The 23,303-nt window shown below is 44.4% G+C and overlaps 1 protein-coding gene across 11 annotated transcripts in view; it reads right to left on the bottom strand.

Moving 5' to 3' along the window:
* LOC139758043 (uncharacterized) overlaps positions 1–23,303 on the bottom strand; it is a 77,092-nt gene that overhangs the window by 47,823 nt on the left and 5,966 nt on the right. For 4 of the 11 annotated variants that reach the window (XM_071679062.1, XM_071679058.1, XM_071679059.1 and 1 more), the window contains exon 2: positions 17,047–17,182. The exons of 3 other annotated variants lie outside the window; for them this stretch is intronic. The gene's annotated coding sequence lies outside the window, so the exon portion shown is untranslated. Of the gene's footprint in view, positions 1–13,437; positions 14,123–14,280; positions 14,392–17,046; positions 17,183–23,303 lie in introns of those variants that run through there. 4 more of the 11 variants (XM_071679064.1, XM_071679066.1, XM_071679063.1 and 1 more) reach the window with 4 other exon arrangements.

The raw sequence follows: 23,303 nt of genomic DNA on the forward strand, positions 1-23,303 counted from the left end.
GATATGCACATCTGTTACCTACATATATATATATATATATATATATATATATATATATATATATATATATATATATATATATATGTATATATATATATATATATATATATATATAACAAGCACGTGTATTCCGAGTACATGAAATATCTCGCTCACAGATGGATCTGTTTCGTACATACAAAACGGGTACACTGACACTGCTGCCTTGTGCACATAAATCTTTCATCTTAACGAGGTGTGGTATAAACAGGTGTTATGTTCATACATGCTGGTCACTGGCAAGCATTTGGTAAGTCAGGAACACATACGTTTTTCTACAGATAAACGTTATTTTTACATAAACAAACGTTATCCATAAAAAAGTTACCATATATGTATATGTTACTAGGTGCAGTTACCATGTACACCCATACTACTGTTACAAGGTGCATCCACGCTACTGTGACCATGTACACCCACGCTACTGTTAACAGCACACACGCACCACCGTTACCTACACTTGGTAGTGTAACACAAAGTTACTGTACCCCTTACATGCACACAGGGTATACTGAGTACAATACAGTTGGTATACACAGTCGTGTACCTTAACCCTTTGAAAATGACGGTACGACCATTCGGTATGATGACCTGATCTGACCTTTAAGAGCCAGCGTAGTAACCAACCCACCTATTTACAATCACACACACACACACACACACACACACACACAGACACGTGTGTGTGTGTGTGTGTGTGTGTGTGTGTGTGTGTGTGTGTGTGTGTGTGTGTGTGTGTGTGTGTCTGTATACGCAGACAGAAGCGTGGGTGTGGGGCCTCCCAAGGCAGAACAAGACAGACGTCTATACGTGCTGGTCGAGGGGACGCGACACAGGTGTCTGGCAGGTATTCTGAGAATCCTTTGGGAGGAGAATACCCCCTACCCCAACCCACCCACCCCCGATCCAACGTCTTACACCAGTTATCATCTCTGGCTGACGTTACCCCTAACCCCCATCCTCCCGCCTAAATCCCCCTGCAGTCCAGCCTACCACCCCACACGGCCCAAGTCTCCCCCCCCCCACCACCCCTAAACTAACCTTCCCATACAGACCCATAATGGTACCTGCCCTAACACTAAACATCCTCCTCCCCCCCCCCCAACACACACACACACACACACACACACACACACGCACCCAGAGAAATACCCTCATCATGCATTACATATCCTTCCAATCACCAGTGCACCTACCCACCCCCGGTATAGGTATCGACCCACCCCAGTCCACCTACTGACTCCCAGTCCACCTACCTACCCAATATACCTTCCAACACCAAGTAAGCCTTCCATACGCCCAGTACAACTTACAAACTCCTCCAGTACACAGTCCTCCCACTCCATGAATACCTCTTCAGCCTTTTATCCACCTCTAGGATACTATACTACCCTCTACCTCCCCAATCCCCCTCCGTCTAAATCCCCATCCACCCCAGTACATCTATTTTCAACCACCCCAGTACATCTATTGTAACCCTTGCCTCATTATCTCCCCCATATCTACCCCTCTCCCTCCAGTACACTTCAACCGTAGAATTATATGAGTATAGACAGCGCTTCCCCTCCCCCCTCCCATTCCAATGCCCCCCTACGTACCCTACTGGGGTGGTAGCATGCATCCCCCCTTCCCCCATCTCCCCCCCTCCCCTCCTCCGTCCGATGGAATGTGAGAGTACCCGGGGGGGAGGGGGGACGGGAGCGAGCGAGGTCGGTCCATCAGCACCACCCGGACCATCGCCGTCTCGGGGCTGGACCAGCGCACCACAGCCGCCAGTCCGGTCCTGGACCGGTCCCGGTTCGTGCCACGGCCCCGGCTGCGTGGTGAGTGCTCAGGTTGAGCCCCAGACAGGGGGTTCACCGGGGACGGTTCTGGCAAGAGGGGTTACATCAGAGCGTCACCCGGCCAGCCAGGGTCCGCAGCCCACCTCCCGTTTTCTATGGAACGGCCGACGTTTAGGGCGGATTCGCTTAACGACGACACATCAGGCTCACACCGAAACCACAACGCACTTCTCACGTCGCTTCTCGCTAGGGCAACGACACGTCAGACCCTTGAAGGACGACGGTACGTCATTCTAATGGACGATGACACATCCTGAAGCACAACACACCATGCTACCTCCCACCACACCGACAACACACCATACTACCTCCCACCACAACGACAACACGCCATGCTACCTCCTACCACAACGACAACACACCATGCTACCTCCCACCACAACGACAACACACCATGCTACCTTCCACCACAACGACAACACACCATGCTACCTTCCACCACAACACACCATACTACCTCCCACCACAACACACCATACTACCTCCCACCACAACACACCATGCTACCTCCCACCACAACGACAACACACCATACTACCTCCCACCACAACGACAACACACCATACTACCTCCCACCACAACGACATCACGCAAGAATACCTCTCATCAGAATGACAACACACTAGGTTACCTCCCAGCTGGACGACAACACACTAGGTTACCTCCCAGCTGGATGACAACACACTAGGGTACCTCCCAGCTGGACGACAACACACTAGGTTACCTCCCAGCTGGACGACAACACACTAGGTTACCTCCCAGCTGGATGACAACACACTAGGGTACCTCCCAGCTGGACAACAACACCCCGGACTCGGGGAGCCAGCTGGCCACTATGTTTACACCGCTGCCACACAACAAACAACAGCTACACACCAACTATTGGCTCGTCCTCCACCCCCTCACCCTCCACCTGGTCCTCCACTCCCTCAACCTGCAGCTCGTCCTCCACTCCCTCAACCTCCAGCTGGTCTTTCACTCCCTCTCCAGAACGTCCTGCCTGAGGCCCTCCCTCAGACCGGCTGATGATATTAACCACACACACACACACACACACACACACACACACACACACGTCAATAGCATTTTTTTTTTTTTACTCCCAGTGTAAACACGGAGGTCAGGCTGCGTGTGGTATCCCCCCCTACCGTCCTCCTCGCTCCCACCCAACCCTCGTTATTGTCTCCCTACAACTCGCCTTTAAACACCGTGTCAATCCTCCGATAAAAGAAAAAAAAAAACGCAGTAATGATAGGAAAAAAAAAAACGTGAATTACCACGACCAGGAGGAATCTTACGCTTCTTGCCACCTTCCGTCAAGTGTCCGGCCCTATTACGCAAACAGCGCGGGGGGGAAGTCATCAGGTTTTTCTAGACGCAAGCTTTTTCATGTGAGGTGAGGAAGGCGAGTTGTGGCGGGAGATGAGCTCTAACCTAATGACCTGTGAAGGTCAACGGTCTTCCGTCAACACCCGGGGAAGGATGACCTCCCCCCCCCCCCACACCTCTGCCTACACCCGTGACACTGTATGTTGACATCACGTGATGACACCGGTACATCGTCTGGTTCAAAAGGGTGACTACACCATTAAGGTATATCTTCGTACTACACCAGCATCTGTCTGTACCATGCTGACATTTGTGTGAGTAGTATATCATTTGTTTGCTCCATGCTATCATGCGGGTGTGTCATACCAACACTTGTTTGTACCACACTACCATTTGTGTGTGCCATATTGACATTTGTAGAAAAAATAAATGACCATACCATCATTTGTCTGTACCATACCAAGAGTTGTGTGTACCACACCATCATTCGCATGTACCATACGAACGTGTGTGTACCATCATCTGATCTGTTCGTACCATACCAGCACGTGTGTGTACCATACCAGCATGTGTGCGCACCATACCATCACCTGCTCTGTCCGTACCATAGCAACATGTGTGTGTACCATACCATCATCTGATTTGTCCGTACCATACCAACGTGTGTGTATGATACCATCATCTGATCTGTCCGTATTATACCAGCACGTGTGTGTACCATACCAACATGTGTGCGCACCATACCATCATCTGATCTGTCCGTACCATACCAACATGTGTGTGTACCATACCATCATCTGATCTGTCCGTACCATACCAACATGTGTGTGTATGATACCATCATCTGATCTGTCCGTACCATACCAGCACGTGTGTGTACCATACCAACATGTGTGCGCACCATACCATCATCTGATCTGTCCGTACCATACCAACATGTGTGTGTACCATACCAACATGTGCGCGCACCATACCATCATCTGATCTGTCCGTACCATACCAGCACGTGTGTGTATCATACCAACATGTGTGCGCACCATACCATCATCTGATCTGTCCGTACCATACCAACATGTGTGTGTATCATACCATCATCTGATCTGTCCGTACCATACCAACATGTGTGTGTATCATACCATCGTTTACTTATCATATGAGGATCTTTGTCTACACGGGGTAGCGAGTGCAGACCTGGCCACTGTGATAGTGTACTTCACGTGTTGTCATCATTAAGAACCCCCCCCCCCACGTATACCATGACAGATGTTGTCATCAATAAGCCCCCCCCACCCCCCCCCATGAAATGACAGGGTATTGTCATCATTAAGACCCCTCTCCCATGCCATGACTGCTGATGTACACACATACGTCTGGCCTCCATTACCAGATAAAAAAAAAATGAGGGGAAACATATTAAAGTTGGGTCGGGTTTTAAAAGTGATGGACCTGTTGCCCCGACCTTCAATCGGCCGATGGTAGCGGAAAATGGGCCGCCAGCCGCTTGGACCAGACGGTAGCGAGGCTCCCCACACACACACACACACACACACACACACACACACACACGTGGGGAACCTTTGCCTGCCCTCCTCCACCGTGGAACAGCCGTACACTCCCCGCGTTCGTCACGTCTCTAACCTCCTCCTCGACTTCTTCCTCACGACCACATGAAGGCGATGTGCGCGTGTTAAGCGAGAGAGAGAGAGAGAGAGAGAGAGAGAGAGAGAGAGAGAGAGAGAGAGTGTGTGTGTGTGTGTGTGTGTGTGTGTGTGTGTGTGTGTGTGCGTGTGTGTGTGTGTGTGGATCACTAAGAGCAGTGGTGTGCCTGTGGGAGAGACAACTCCCACGGGTCTATGTTTTGCTGCTGCTGCAGCCACCTCCCCGAGCCACCCGACCCCCTACTACACACACACACACACACACACACACACACACCGCCTGCGGTGCCAACCCGCATGTTAATGACGGCGGGCTCATCGCTCAGCCCCCACGTGCGGCACCGGACACCTCGCCCGCTCGCCCGGCACACCCCAGCCAAGACCCAGCCGAGAAAAAAGTTGGGTAGGAAACGTTTCTCAAGGATGATGCCTCCCTCCCCCGCCGCCGCCGCCGCCGGTGCATACATGACCCGCACCCGTCCAGGTGCTGAGGTTGGTTGTGAGTAGGTCGGTGACCTGTGCCTGACCTGACAAGAGGACGGGAATATCTCCTGTCCTTACTGTGTGTGTGTGTGTGTGTGTGTGTGTGGGGGGGGGGGGGGGTATGCTTTGTGTGAGGGGATGCAGCAGCAGCAGCAGTAGTAGTTGTTGTTGTTCTTTGTTTCTGTAGCGCGTCTCAAGGTCACCAGCGAGGGAAGAACATGTACACACCCGCTCGACCGAAACATCTACAGTAAATATAGATGCACGACCACACACACACACACACACACACACACACACAGAGGAAGGAAGCAAAGATTGGTGCAGGAATTAAGGATGGTGGGTTACAGGGAAAAAGGCTAAAGGCCTTACTTTAATTTGTCCATCAAGGAAGAGAGAAGAGTGACGGTGTGAGCCGATCACAAAAATCAAGTTTTTTTTTTTTAAACCAGCTTGATGACGTAGACAGTAAACAGTTCTTCAACATAAGCAGGGACAGAACAGCTACGTAAAAAAACACAACCTGAAATTACCAGAAATCTTGTTGAAAGAAAAAAAGAATGTATAGTACCCCCACCCTTACCACCACCCCTACAAGGACCCATCACTCCTCGGGGCAATCATTCCAGATACACAGAACCTGGAAGACCCGAGGACCACAAGTCTGGATAACTTGGCTCGTTGCGACACGGGGAACCCCAGATATGAGTGTCAGGGAGGGAGGTAGTGACGTGCATATGGAGGATGAGAAGGAATGCACACGGAGGTGAGGTGGATTACAATAAGTCGTTCCGATGATGTACATGGAAGGAAGGAAGGAAGGAGGTAGTAAGTGTAGAGAGAAGCACAGTGGTGAACAGCAGGATGGAAGGGAGGAATGGTGTGTAGAGTGAGAGGTGGCTGGGAGGGAGTGAGATCAGTGGAATGGGGAAGGACGAGTGGGATGGAGTGGCGGAGATTAAAGAGGGATTAGTCTCGTGTGTGGGGGGGATGTAGAGCTTCTGCTGCAGCGGGTCTTGACCTGGTAGAGAGGGCAGGTCAAATCTCTCCACTCCCCCCTCACCTTCAACACATACACGCCAGTGAGCGTCTTCCAACGGAGACAAAACGACACCCTTGACTCCACACGTCAACCACCAGAGCACGACCTATGAGTCCGTGTGCTCTCGTCGTGTTCGGTGGCAGTAGCCGTCGTGCTCATGGGAGTTTCAGCAACGAGACGTGGTCATGAGTGCGTGGCGTCGTGTCGTGTTGTAGTGCCGCGAGGGGGGAGGAGGGGAGGGGGGGGTATTTACACAGGCACGAACCAAAACGTCTCCCATGCCCGGACACCATCATCATCTCCCACAGTCTCTGTCTCCCACCATCACCACCACAACCACATCCACTCCCGTGCCACAAACACCGCCTGACGCAGTGAGATCCTCCCGGATGTACTACACTGACGTACACGGCTCTACGTTAACCCGTTGTACACCTTCTTGGTGAGACGAGTATCAACATTTTGTGCTAGATACGCTGAACAGGAAATAAGTTCAGATCAACGATAATCATCAAAATTCTTCAAACAGATACATATAAGACCGAACTAGAGACGTGTATATATATATATATATATATATATATATATATATATATATATATATATATATATATATATATATTATCCCTGGGGATAGGGGAGAACGAATACTTCCCACGTATTCCCTGCGTGTCGTAGAAGGCGACTAAAAGGAGAGGGAGCGGGGGCTGGAATTCCTTTTCTCGTTTTTTTTTTTTATTTTCCAAAAGAAGGAAAAGAGAAGGGGGCCAGGCGAGAATAATCCCTCAAAGGCTCAGTCCTCTGTTCTTAACGCTAACGCGGGAAATGGCGAATAGTTTGAAAGAAAAAAGAAATATATATATATATATATATATATATATATATATATATATATATATATATATATATATATCCTTTAATGTAAATGTTGCCTTCAACAACAATAATACTATAAGGAATATCTTAATCAGGAACTCACCAGAAAATTCTCCTGGGTGCATCTATAAAGTGTCATGCAGAAATTGTAATAAGTTTTATGTTGGGCAGACTGGTAAGGATCTTTCTGTTAGATTTAAGCAACACAAATATAGTATAATCTAGTATATACTATAGTATAAGAACGGGACAAGAATCAAATGCCTTGTTTAATCACGTTAAAAAATATAATTCTATTGACTGGAGTAACGCCATCTCAGTCATTAACTCTAACTCCAGTACCACGAGAAATATCATTGAATCTTCTATCATTAAACACACAAAAAATTATAATCTTAATATTCATGAAGGTTTACACAAATTGGATAGTTTTATTGTTGATAAAAGGTGTAAACAATTTACCTTCTTGTCCACATAATAAGTTTATGATACGCTCGTTGTCTGTCTTGGACAATCGCATGTTTACCATGTGGCGTCCTAGCTATGTCTCTTCATTGTATATCAACTGACTGTCATATTTATCTCTTGTGTCTACTCTGATGAAGTGATTATTGCACGAAAGTGCACATGGGAACTTATCGTGTTTCATTTTCCCCGTGAACTCATAGGAATATATATATATATATATATATATATATATATATATATATATATATATATATATATATATATATATATATATAAAATGCAGACGACAATTTAACAAATACACGTCAGAGTGTACTACTGATAAGAAACATTTGTTGTCACGACAACGCACTGCAGATAGGGCTGATAAGATAACGATAAGATAAGGATAAAAGCACTTACACGATAACGCAACATCACACAGCTTTGATATCACAAACACAAAGACAAATACTGGTAAGGCAAGACAACAAACACAGCACAACAAGCATGTTACAGACACAGGATATCATGTGTCCAGTTGAGACAACATACACCACGTGACCACAACTTATGATAAGACAACAGACACCACGTGGCCACAAGTGATGATAAGACAACAGACACCACGTGGCCACAAGTGATGATAAGACAACAGACACCACGTGGCCACAAGTGATGATAAGACAACAGACACCACTTGACCACAAGCCCATGATAAAACAACCCATAGCATGTGGCCACAAGCTTATGATAAGACAACATACACCATGTGACCACAAGCTGATGATAAGACCACACCACGTGACCACAAGCTGATGATATGACAACATACAGCACGTGGCCACAAGCTGATGATATGACAACATACAGCACGTGGCCACAAGCTGATGATAAGACAATATACACCACGTGGCCACAAGCTGATGATAAGACAACATACACCACGTGGCCACAGGCTGATGATAAGACAACATACACCACGTGGCCACAAGATGATGGTAGCAAAGATACAGGGTATCACAGGTCTACAGGTGATAAGATAATACACACCACGTTGCCACATGCTGAAGATAACAACACCAACGTGAACACAATTACACATCGACACATTCAGCAACAATCGTACAGACAAAATTGACGACTGATTTGTCAAAAGAAGAAAAAATTTACACCTGGGGAAACACTTCCAGCTCAGTAATATCATATCAGTTCAATTGTATTCTCATACAATACAAGTTTTCTAATATCGTTATACTAAAATAGCGTTAATATCATAAGCGTTCAAATATCATTACATAATAACACAACAATGTCCTAATATCATTACAAAACATCTGTGTTCTACGAACACTACAAGCGCTCTCACATGACAAAACAAGTGTTCTACGATCATTACAAGTGCTCTCATATGACAAGCACAACGGTGTTCTAACTCTTTCAAAAACACCGGCCAACCCTCATAACACGTCACGTGAAAAGACGACAATTTTCGCACCAAGTCTCACTCATAATCTTCCGACGGTAGGAAGACATGGGAACCGCCCCCCAACCCCGGTGCACCTCCCCTCCTGCGTATGGCGAAGCGTGGTGGCGACTCCCCCCCCCTTCTCTCTCTCTCTCTCTCTCTCTCTCTCTCTCTCTCTCTCTCTCTCTCTCTCTCTCTCTCTCTCTCTCCTACACACCCCCAACCCACCCACCTTGCGTATTCAGGATCCTTCAGATCACCGCCTCACCTGCCAATGACTGTGTGTGTGTGTGTGTGTGTGTGTGTGTGTGTGTGTGTGTGTGTGTGTGTGTGGACTCGTGTGTGTACAACTCCCCTTCTCCCCCTCCCCCGCCTCTTCCCATTTTTTCCCTCCCCACACCCCCTCCCACCCACGTCCCCAGTCGCAGTGGTAACTTCACTTTTCAAGTGTTCAAAACAACCTGCGGACCGACCCTCATAAATATGTATATGATAACGGACGGAAAAAAAGATATGTATATATATAAATATATACAAGACCGAGTGACACCCAGACAAACCAAAGCAAAATATATATATATATATATATATATATATATATATATATATATATATATATATATATATATATATATATCCGCTCCACGGTGGAACAAGGTCAAATGGATCTAAGTGACGAAGAAGAATCATATTACGCCATAATATCAGGTAAGGTGAATGACCTGTGGCAGCCAAGAGCGCGAAAAGACTGTCAAGGACACACGAAAAAAACAAAAACAAAAACAAGAAACACATAAAAGACAAACACTAGAGGCATTCCAGCGTTGATCAATAACACACACACACACACACACACACACACACACACACACACACACCGGAAGCAATAGCGTAGTTATTATGATAAAACACATAATAATCATTGCAACTATATCCACACATAATGTTCATAACCAACACGAGAACAGCACAAAAGTGACAACAGAAACCTTAAAAAAGAACAAAATGACCACAAACTAAAATCAAAACAATGAGAAAACAAAGTATTTGATAATATATGAAATAAGGAAGCAACACAAAGCCACCTGCAATCAGTCGATCATGTGATCACAAAGAAAATAACGAGCACGTAAATTCAAAACATCGCATTTATTGAGCCGTACAAACGCAACATAAACATGACAATACATAACAAGTAAAGGAAAGATTTACCAACACAATAAACAACAAACACCTGACAGACATCTCAAACTTCGCGTTATGAAAAATAATATACAACATAACCAAAACATGAAAACAAAAATGATAACACAAATGACATGCTCCTGATGATAATACCATCAATATAAATAACGTGAGACAAACATGGAAGCAAAATAAAACAAAAAAAAATTTAAATGATCCACATATAAGCAACACAATGATGAAAATGTATATCATCAAACACACATGATAGTGAAACACAATCAAGAGAAAGGAAACACAAAGCAATGCCTCGTTTACAACGTAACTCGGCTGGCATAATAACACAAAATTTCAGAGTAGAAAAAATAAATTATGAAAACAAACATGACCATAAAATAGATGGAACTATACAACAAAACACATAATAACACGACGAAAACAAAACGTAAACAACAAACACCAACAAAAACATAAGAGATCCTGAGGACTAACATACCCGACCTTAATGAGCACACAGTACAGACACAACCCCACAATACAACATACGTGAGACGAGAATATTATCTATAACACAATAATTACAGAAAAAAATGGTAATATACAACTACAATATAAGCAAAAACAAAGTAATAAAATACCTCAAGACACGATGCACATCATGATCATGACAGCAACACTAACCTAGCAACAAAAAACATGAATAATATAAAAGTAAACAAAAAAATACAACGTGTACTTCGTAAGAAAAATGCAAATACAGTAATCAGACTGGAACAACCCTAATATGGCAACACAAAACAAAAGCATTGCATGAACAATATGCAATAAATGTAAAAGTAAAACACCTTCCAGAAATGAAACAACACAAGACTTACAACCATCAAACCATCTGAACAAAATCCAGTGAATGTCAACATGAAATGAGAATATAACACCTCGGGCTTGGCAACACTGTCATGTTAACAGCATAACCACGACATACATTTAGCACTAAGAATGTGGAATACATAACAAAGCATTACAAGCAGAAGAGACTCCGTCACGTATAACGATGAAATGAAATTATGAATTCAATAAACAGGTGTTACAACAACGAACTCATTGAGAAACACAAGGGAAGAAAACACATACACAAAGTGTATATATGAGTTTAGAGTTAGGATATATATATATATATATATATATATATATATATATATATATATATATATATATATATATATATATCAAATAAAATTCTTCCCATTACAGTATATGAGAATTATTCGAGGCAAAAGGATTAAGAATTTAGCTAAGCGCTTTAAATCATCAGACAATAAATAAAACAAATATAACATGACACAGTTGACAAGCCAAAGACAAAAACCAAAGATGATATCAACAAAATTAGGATAACAAACTACACCTGATAATGCAACGCACTACGATAATTACGACAGCAAGGTATGATAACACATCAATGACAGTGACAGATACCAGAAGATGAAATAACACCTTCATGATGTCATAAAAAAAAAAGAGGAGAGATCGCTGGTAATACAAACTGTAACAAACATGATAACACTCGACAGATATTACGGGAGATATATATAAACAATATGCAACACAAAAATATTTCAAAGAAATTAAAACAATTCTAAATGATGATGAAACTGACCTCACAAAATATGAGTACACAAAAATTATCAAACATCAAAAACCTCCTAACACATGACCAAGTAACAACAGATGCGTAATGTCACAAACGACGCAAACAAGATAACAACTGCTGGTAAACACAAATAAGAAATTCAAAGGACAAACATGACAAGAAAAAGGACCTGGCAAAACTAACTATAAACACTATGGAAAAATAAATAACATCGACAACAAACACAAATAAGATAACAGAGCACTGATAACATGATGACAACACACAACTAAAGGATAAAACTTGAAGAAATGCCATACAAACACAACCATTCATATAACAAATACAAGTAAAACAATGTAACACTATGGTTAATAATATATGATAACACAAGGTCAATATATAAAGTGTGCATAACAGTAAAAAACAAATAGAAAAACTCATGAAAATTTAAATACCATAATGACAAAAATAGCACAATCATTTACAACTAATAATGCATCCAAAATAAATCCAGTATTAAATAACACAGGTTGACAACACAGCAAAACGAAGACTCAAATTTCTATAACTCAATCAAAAACATATTCACAAGGTCAACATAACACAAACTTGACTGTACAAACATGGTAAATTAACTAAAAATGATGACAAGAATAGAAAATGGTAGCTCAAAAGTGTAAAAATACCAGAATGTAAACAAGCTTAATATCATAAATCAAAAGTGGCCAACAACAATGATGTCATCATCAAAACAATACTGTAAACAAGACAACAAACTCACTGCAACTCAATTATTCCAAAATAACATAAAAGACCAATGTAATACAAACATGTAAACAACGTCAAAACAAAACACAGCGAAGAACATCAAAACAAAACAATATTATCATACAGGAACAAACACAAAAACACGACACAGTAAACACAAGACGATAACACAAATCACAAACACAACAAAAACACGGTGGCAAACGACAGGTGCGACACCACAACACAAATACAAGATTATAGAACACAAATACGATGACGAAATACAAGGTCACGCAAACATCAACACAAAAACACTGTACAAACACAGCAACGACACCGCGGGCATGATAACATCCATCAACTAAAAGTTCTCATAATAACCACAAATAAAAAAATGAAAAAAAAAACAATGTACCATAATAACACCGCACATCATTAACACCAAAACAATCTCGAAAAAAAAAGTAGTCAGGAAATAATCAGTTCTGTGCATCACACTGACGCTCGCTCCACCTTCATAATACAATAATTAACACCGTCACAAAAAAAAACAATAATAATAATCATAATAATCGCCCGGATCACAAACGGGGACGTCCATCGCCTTGAGTAAAGTGTTGCGCCATCCCCCGCAACACAAACACACACACACAACACCCCCGAGTCTTGTGAAAAACACTCACCTCGGCTGGTTCCCGTCACGGACCCCGGTATGACGTGGTGGTGGTGGTGGTCCTCCTCACAAGCGGTAGATCCCAGATACAGGTAAACATCACATCACTACACAATCCCATCGGCATTAAAAACTCCTCTAATTCGGCTCGAAATACGTGCCGAAGCACCAAGGTCACGCCCGCTGCACTCCGGAACACAGAGCCCCCCGAATATGCGGACACAACACAGCCTGGGCGCGAAGAATATGCTGAGTAGAGTCGGGTCTCCCCAGTGCGACTTTTCGAACAAACGCACGCACGCACGGCCGCGCTCCGAGCCAGACGGCGGCAATAGAGAGCGAGCAGAAAAGAGCCAGCGAGTGAGTCCGCGAGTTGGCCGAGCGAGCGAGTGGAGAGAGAGTGGTGGTTAGAGCGACGAGGAGGGAGGGAGGGAGGGAGGGAGGGGGTTAGTAAGGTGGGGGGAAGGAGTGAGGGAGGGGTGGAGCCCGGCGGAGGAGGAGGTTCAGAGAGCCGGAGCCAGAGTGGAGGAGCAGCGCGGCGCGCGGCTCTTTACGGCTCTTGGCTCCGGGCCCACTCCGGCCAGAGGCTTATCGACCCCCTTCCTCACTCACCACACCACCACCACCACCACCACCGCCGCCGCCGCTCTCACAACTCTCTCACACTCACCACACACAACAACCGCGCGCCACCAACCCCCCAGAAATACATCCGCGCATCCTACTCCGCCGGCTCCCCCTCCCTTTCCCCTTAACGCACAGCTTTATAAGTGATTCTCAGGTAGCTTTTCTTAAACGTCGTAATTCTGCTTTTAATCTTTTTACACCCTAACCTTGCCCAACGCATACGTACTTACACAGCCCGTACGGCAGACCGCTCTCCCTGTGCTTCCCCCACTCACAAAGGCAGCTCTCACTTCCCCCACTGCGACCAGACTGGCTGAACACAACACAGCTCTCCAACATCGCCCAGTCCAGTCCAGTCGCCCTCCCTCACACAGCTTATAAATGTGACTCGCATATCAAGATTCACAAAGTACGCTCACGAGCTGGGATATGAATCGAATATTCCGCTGCACCGCTCAAATCCTATTACATCTCACCGAGCTCAATGTAAACTCGAGTTCCCTGAGTAACTTTAATGGCTCACAAGAGTAGATATGACATAAAAAATGGGTTCAAAATGACTCAAAAGGCAATTCATAGGCGCCTACGACACACATGACTGCCTCGGAGCAACCCATTTGGAGTCTCTGTGACCAATAACGCACCATGTGACTCACTGATGTTTATGTGATGAAGTTTTCTGTGGCTCATACGCACAAGACTCAAAAATGCTCACATACACGAAACTTTCTACGAGTGACATGTCTCTGCTCGAGACACTACTCACCACTGTCCAGGTGACACGTATGTACCTGTGTAACTCACATGAGTCCATACATTTTCTTATATTTTTCAAGTGTTCGTGCTGCTCTTAAAGTGTCCAAGTAATCCACATATGCTCATGTTTGACTCAAAAGTGCGCACATGACGTACAAGAACCAAAATACAACTCACAATACCTTTGCTTACGTAGATCTGTTCACATGACTCAAATCCACACATAAACTCACAAAAACTATCGTATCCACATTACTCATAAGCTTCCACATTATCTTGGTGTTCGTGTGCCTCATAAGTGTCCAGGTGGCTTGTGTGCCCAAATGACTCAAAACGATTTAAATGACTCAAAAGTGTCCAGTAACATGCGCACATTAATTTACTCCAAGTGACTCACAATAGTCTGGCTGACGCAAGTGTCCTAGTGACTCACACGTGCCAAGGCGTATTACAAGAGTCCAGGTACCTCACAAGCGCACGTGACTCAACTGTCTCCAGGAGACTCACCAAGCCCATATCTATCATGAGTCGGTGTCTCACAAGGGACCACGGGATGCACAAGAGTCCAAGCGACTCATGTGTCCATGTGACTCACAAGTCCCTAATCGTATGACAATAATTCAGGCGACTCACAAGTGTCCAGGTAGTTCGCAAGAATCTAGGCGACTCAACAAGTGTCCGGATGTAGGATGTCAAACGTGACTCACCTGAATCCTAGAGTCACAAGAGATCAGCTGAGCGAGTCAAGTGCACTAATGTATCAAGTCTAGATGACTCAGAAGTGACAAGGTGACTCACAAGATAAAAAGGTAACACTAGTACCGAGGTGTATCACAAATGTCCACGTGACTCACAGGCGTCCTTCATGCATCACAAATGGAGGAGACTCTTAAGTGTCAAAGTCACTTAAAACCTGTCCTTGTGATGAATATTATATGTGACACACTTAGTCACGACACGTAAATTCGTGGGACTCACAACCAGCCCTGCGAGTCGCAAGTGGTCACGTGGTTAACGAGTTTTCATGTGACCTGGTTTCTATACTGACGATTGGTCATGTGGCTCAGAGTTGTTGAACTTATGTCCATGTGGTCCATAAATATGGTCTCTGACTCCTCACAAGTACCCTGGGGGACAAAGAGGTCCTTGAGAGCAAGCATGTGAGAGATATGAGGGCTCAGGTCACTCAAGCTCACTGAAGCTCCAGTAACATCCGCTTGAGTTTTCGTGTCTCACAAGCGTCCGCGTGACTCACAAGCGCCTCTCATGACTCATAAGTGTCCCCATGTGTCACAGCTGTCCTCGCGTGTCTTGTACAGGTGCCTAAGCGAGTCACAAGTGCCTTCACGATCAAGTGTCCCATTGACTCACAAGTGCCCTGGTGACTCACAAGTGTCCTCGTGATCCACAAGTGTCCTCTTGATCCTCAAGTGTCCTCGTGATTCACTAGTGTCCTCGTGATTCACTGGTGTCCTCGTGATTCACAGGTGTCCTCACAATTCACAGGTGCCATCATGACTCCCGTGTCCATGTGATTCACAAGTGCTTCCCTATCCACAAGTGTCCTCGTGATTCACTCACGCCCTCGGGACTCACATGTGCCCTGGAGACTCACATGTACCCATGTGACTCACAAAGAATCCTCCTGACTCACAAACTTCCAGAGCACTTGAAGGCGGGCACAGCCACAGAGGAAAAAGCTTTCACCAACATCCAGCAGACGTAATCAAAGCTGAGTGGACACAATCAATATTCACAAGTCGCCCTCGACTCACAAGGGGTTATGAAGACTCACAAGCTGCCCTTGATACTCATACGCTATGAACGAGTAAACCAACTTGGGTTTACTGATAACAGAGACTAATAAGGTGGTGGCATTGAAGCTTATAGGCTGACTGAAATAAACGTGCATGATGTCAACACGGATCACAGCCTGCTGTCGTGTCAGAAGCTGAGAGCGCTGTTAATAAGCTGCCACCGAGTCTCACAAAGCTGTTAGCTGAGACTGATACGTTGCCGCTAGGACTCATAAGCTGTCGCTTGGAATTCATGAGCTCTCATTGAGTCTCACAACGCTACCAATAAAGCTGATAAGCTGAAATCAAACTCATAAACTCCCCCCCCCCCCCCCCCGAGTCTTTCAAGGTTATCGAGACGACGGAGAGGGGAAAAAATCAGAAAGAGCTAACGAAATTTGGTAACTGTCAGTGAGACACAAAACGTCATCTATACTCACAATCTACCAGGAGCTCTCAGTCTGCAGGAATGACTCTGGAGATGACATCAGGACTTGAAGTTGACATGAGGAATTGAAGGTGACATCAGGACTTGAATCTGACATCGGGACTTGAAGTTGCCATCAGAAATTAAAGCTGAAATCAGAAATTAAAGCTGACATCAGGACTTGGAACTGACACTAGAACTTCAAGCTGACATCAGAGCTTCAGCTGACTTCATGAACAACATGTGAATTTAATATATCTATATCTATCAGTTCTGTGCAAACAAAACAATTACAATGTCATTAGCACAACCAACCTGATATCATAATCACAAACTACTCACAAAAATATAAGTCCTCTGTTATAGCTCATAAGCCGCCATTAAGGCTCACAAATTGCTATCAAGGCTCACAAGTCCCCATCAAGGCTCACAAATCCCCATCAAGGCTCATAACTGCCATCAAGGTTTATAAGCTGCGTTCACAGCTTACAAGCTACCATCAAGGATCACAAGATGCCCTTGAGGCATATTACCTGCACACAAGGCTCACAAGTTCCCATTACGTTACACAAGCGGCCATCAAGTCTCACAAGTCGCTGTCATGACTTACAACCTCCAAACAAAGCTCAGAAACTGTCCTCAAGGCTCACAAGCTGCCATCAAGGCTCACAAGCTGCCATGACGATACAAAAGTCGCCATCGACGCTCACAATCAAGGCTTCAAAACGAGTTATCAACGCTCACAATATTCCGAAAAAAAAAAATAATGTAAGTAAACGTCAAATCTGACGAGCTGCAATCAAGGCTCGACCTTTGACCTGACCCCTTAAGCAAGGTCACGCCATCAGGGGTCGAACCAGCGAGATGCTGGGGTCGTATCGTTATTGAGTCTCAAGGAGTCTTACAGACGTGGTCAAGGGCCGTCTCGGCAGTATCTCAAAGGGCTGCGCCGGGCGGGTGTTCATGGGGTTAAGACGTGAAGGAGCGATACTCGGGTCTATCAAAGGCGGCAAGATGTCGCCTGTTAACAGGCCCCCCGAGGTTGGTAGAAGAGACAGGAAGTTGCCTTTGGCACCTCTTGACATCACCGGCGAATAAGATGTCTCCTGACGACGTCCCAACTGTCGTTAGGACCTTCACAAACAAGTACTTGAAGGGTGTTTGCATCATTCGAACGTTATCTCTTCAGGTTCTTGGTATCGCCCCAGAAACTTGAAACTTACCATCGAAATCTGAAACTTGCCGTCGAAACATAAAACTTGCATGTAGTAGTTGCCATGAATCGCTAAAAAAAAAAAAAAAAAAAATCCAACAGCAATTTTTTTTTTACTATCTCAAACACAGCCAACAGAACTCACCAAAATGAGTCAGCTGCACTAAATGCATTGATGCACGTGACTCACAGAGCACCATACCGACGGAAACATCACCACACATGCCCCATAATGCGCAACATAACAGCTTAGATGCAGGCTGATTACCGACTCACAACCAGACTGGCTAATAACCAGCAACGTGGGGGGAAAAAGGAAAAAAAAAAAATTAAAAGTGGCAATACGTCGACTCACAACTAGAATCCTGACTCACGATCAACAGAGCAACGACTCATTTATGAGCTCTCTAATCATACCTGATAATGAATGCTCACGAATGGCTCAAAAATGTGGTGTATACTGGGGGGGTCGGAACCCCAAACCCTCAGGATATGTAATCTCATTTTCACTTCCGGTGTGACCTGGGGGGGGGGGGGGATTGAAACTGACCCCCCCCTCCCCTTCCCTTCTTGGTATCTTTGTTGTATTTTTTTTTTTTTTTGCCAGTTCTTTGACAGCGACGAACCCTACGTGTTTGTCAGCGAAAACTTCACCAACCAACACGCAGGTGAGCTGGGGTGTGGTGGTTCCACCACTATCAGCGGGACGTGTGTGTGTGTGTGTGTGTATACGGGATCACGGTGCGTCCATACAATCCTTCACTGAGCATTTCGTCAAAGACCGCGCAAACGCTGGCGGGCGAAGTGCGTGTTACTTCCCAAGGACTTTATAAAGAGCCTCTTCACTCCTTGCCACAACCTCAACGCAACGCCGCCAACCATGTTGACACGGCTTGCGCAGTGTGGTGTGGTGGTGGTGGTGGTGGAAGGGAGGGAGGTTCCCCCCGGCTGGCACAATCAAAGCCATCAATGAGGCAACCCACCTGTGCTGACACAACAAACTGAGCTCCGCACTCTCTCTCTCTCTCTCTCTCTCTCTCTCTCTCTCTCTCTCTCTCTCTCTCTCTCTCTCTCCAAGAACCTTCCCTCCAGCGGCTGCTCAGTCAGGCGGTGATGGGACTCTCCCATCCTCCACACACTCAAACCACCACCTGCCCCCCTCACCCCCGTTGGGAGGATGAAAGAGGAAACAATCGTAAGGGGGTGAGGACGTGAGGAGTCACCTGCGGGAAGATGCATATATATTTAGTCCCAGATCTAACTATAAGTGGGGGGTGGTCACTGGCAAGGGGCTGTCACTCTCCTCTGGTTCTTGATGTTTATTAGTTTATTTGCTTCTTTAGCCAGGAGCACACCAGCTGTTGGACCACAGCACACCAGCTGTTGGACCACAGTACACCAGCTGTTGGACCACAGCACATCACCTGTTGGACAAGAGTACACCAGCGGTTGGACCATAGTACACCAGCTGTTGGACCACAGTACACAAGCGGTTGGACCATGGTACAGCAGCTGTAGGATCACAGCACACCAACTGTTGGACCACAGTACATCAGCGGTTGGATCATAGTACACCAGCGGTTGGACTAAAGCACACCAGCTGTTAGGCTATAATACACCAACTGTTGGACCACAGTACACTAACTGCTGGGCCACAGTGAACCAGCTGGTGGGCCACAATACACCAGACGTTAGAACACAGACATCAGCTGTTCGACAACAGTACACCCGCCGTTGGATCATAATGCACCTGCTGTTGGACCACAACACATCAGAATTTGGGCTATAATGCAGCAATTGCAAGACTATAATACATCAGCTGTTACATCATCATGCAACAGCTTTTGGGCAACAGTACACCAGCTGTTGCACCATAATTTAGCACCTATTGACAAAAATATAACAGCTGATGAGCCATAATACAGGAGCTGTTGGGCCTTAATATAACGGCTATTGGGCCTCAGTACAACAGCTGTTGGAGCACAACAGACCAGCTGTTGGACCATAACATACCAGGCGCTTGATCACAAAACAGCAACTGTTGAAATCCCTATACAACTGCAGGATCTATATCCGCTGCATTTTTCCGCAGTCGACTCTTAGATCATGATTAAACACATGGTGTACCACAGTACAGTACTACCATGTGGGCCACGACCGCTGGCAGTTGCACCCATTATGCAGGAGGTTCTAGAGCGATACCAAGGGTCTAGCAATCTGTTCAACATCTGGACCTACATGCACCACGAACTGATTCTAAGGCGACCTTCAAGAGTTATACACAGCTACACAGATCAGTTCTGAGTGTTATTTAAATAAAAAGAGACACTATTATACTTACGCTATAAATCAATAATACATAAATAACACTACACTTTCAACCACTATAAATCACCAGAAGGAAAATTTTGAAACGATTATGCGATATAAAATTTTATAAAGCCATTTATCAACAGACATCATAAGCACGAAAGTATGGTGTCTGTTACACAATTATCTATCTATCTATAAGTATATATATGTGTGTGTATATATATATATATATATATATATATATATATATATATATATATATATATATATATACACACGCAGAATGTATACACATATACATTTATATGATATCGTTGCATTGATAGGACGTCCAGGGTCGAGCCCACATAGGTTCGAATCCTGGTCGTGGCAGTTGGTCCACAGTCAACCCAGCTCTTCATTTTTACCTATGGACCTGGTCGATAAACTGGGTATCTAGCTTCAGCTAGGATATTTAAGTGGAGTAACGTTAATTCAGTTACTAACTGTAACTCCTTTACCACGAGAAATATCATTGAATCTTTTATTATCCAAATACACAAAGAATTGTAACATTAATATTAGTGAAGGTTTATACAAACTTGATAACTTTGTCGTAGGTAAAATTTGTAAACAGTTCCCTTTCCCGTCTACATAATAAAAATTTTATGACAGGCATGATGCCAGACCCGAACACCACCATCTGGTAACGCTCGTTACCAATGGCGTCTTAACGTTTCTCCCTTGTATATCAAGTGACTGTTCTACGTCTTTTATCTCATTCTTGTATCTCCCCTGACGATGTGATCATTACACGAAAGTGCACCTGGAAACTTACAGTTTTTCATTTTTCATTGTGGTTATCTGCAATATATATATATATATATATATATATATATATATATATATATATATATATATATATATATATATATATAAATTAAAAAAAAACGAGAGGGGAGGATTTCCAGCCCCCCGCTCCCAAAAGAAAAAAAAAAAAGATATATATATATATATATTATATATATTTCTTTCTTTCATACTATTCGCCATTTCCCGCGTTAGCGAGGTAGCGTTAAGAACAGAGGACTGGGCCTTTAAGGGAATACCCTCATCTGGCCCCCTTCTCTGTTCCTTCTTTGAGAAAAACAAAAAAAACAAGAGGGGAGGATTTCCAGCCCCCCGCTCCCTTCCCTTTTAGCTGCCTTCTACGACACGCAGGGAATACGTGGGAAGTATTCTTTCTCCCCTATCCCCAGGGATAATATATATATATATATATATATATATATATATATATATATATATATATATATATATATATATATATATATATGAGAGAGAGAGAGAGAGAGAGAGAGAGAGAGAGAGAGAGAGAGAGAGAGAGAGAGAGGGAGAGAGAGAGAGAGAGAGAGAGAGAGCATTGATGAGATGACCTGAGGTGGTACTTCTTTACATCCTATATCTAGTTCTTGAATTTCATGTCATGGCCTCTGGTTGTTCTGTTCCTGCATCTTTCAAGAACTGTTCACTATCTACGTCAGGCTGATTTAAGATCAGGTCACTTCTTACTCTTCTCTTTTGCATGATTGACACATTCAAGGCCTCTCTAGCCTTTCCCTGTAACTCGGCTTCCTTACTTCCGGTTCCATATTTATAGCCCTCCTCTGGACCTTATTTATTAGTTATCTGTGCTTCTTTAGGTGCTGTGATCAATACTGAGAAGCACATTCTAGTTCTGGCCTAATATAAGTTGTTGACCAGCTTGTTGTCCTATGTAGCAGCAGTTTTTCTTTAATATTTTCCTAATATGGAGTTCTAGCGACATTTTCCTAATTTTCTTAATATGGAGTTCTAGCGATATTTTCCTAATATGGAGTTTTAGCGACAAGTTAGGCATGATGTCGACTTCCCAGTCTCTCTTACAAGCGGATATCTGCAGTTCATTTCCTGTTAGATAATAATCATACTGAGGCATTCCTTCACCTAAACTAATCCTCATCACTATGCATTTTATTGGGTTGAATATCACGAGCAATATATCAGTTATAAGTTGATGAAATCTTCCTCGCTCTTCGCTTCCATTGCATCACATGCTAGCACATGCAAACAGGGAAGTCCCGTACCTTCCGGTGAGGCAGTTACATAACTAAAGAAGAGTAATCGTTCCAGAACAGTACCCTGCGGCACTCAAATGTCGGCCGCATCCAATTTCGAGAAAAGGCCTTTCTGACATGCGTCCTATTCTCTTCAACAAAGTTACTCTTGTACCCATGGAGATAGTCTTCCCCTCATTTCTGCCTGGTGAAACAGCTTCTTTAATCTGCCTCCCATGCGGTACAGTGTCAAATGTGACAGCGAGTTCGGCAAGACTGTCAGCCACTGGTTAATGAGAGAGAGCCTGACGGAAATTGACCCACGGAGACCCCGTTGCTCACAGACGTGAGACGAAGGGTATTCAATTACTAGTAATCGAATAGTCAATTCTCTATTATGGGCCACACACACACACACACACACACACACACACACACACACACACACACACACACACATTCTCCCTCACTCTTGATCGCCGTTTCCTGAGACAGCGAGGTAGCGCCAGGAGCAAACGAAGAACGGCCTATTTTATTCTGATCCATTATCTAAGTCATGTACATTGCACGAAAACCAGACTTCCCTTTCCACAACCAGGCCCCACAGAACTTTTCGATTCAGATGCCGTGGTTAAGCCCATTCATAGCACATCTTTATATGACATCACT

Source organism: Panulirus ornatus, chromosome 29 (assembly GCF_036320965.1).
Source record: "Panulirus ornatus isolate Po-2019 chromosome 29, ASM3632096v1, whole genome shotgun sequence".
NCBI lineage: Eukaryota > Metazoa > Arthropoda > Malacostraca > Decapoda > Palinuridae > Panulirus > Panulirus ornatus.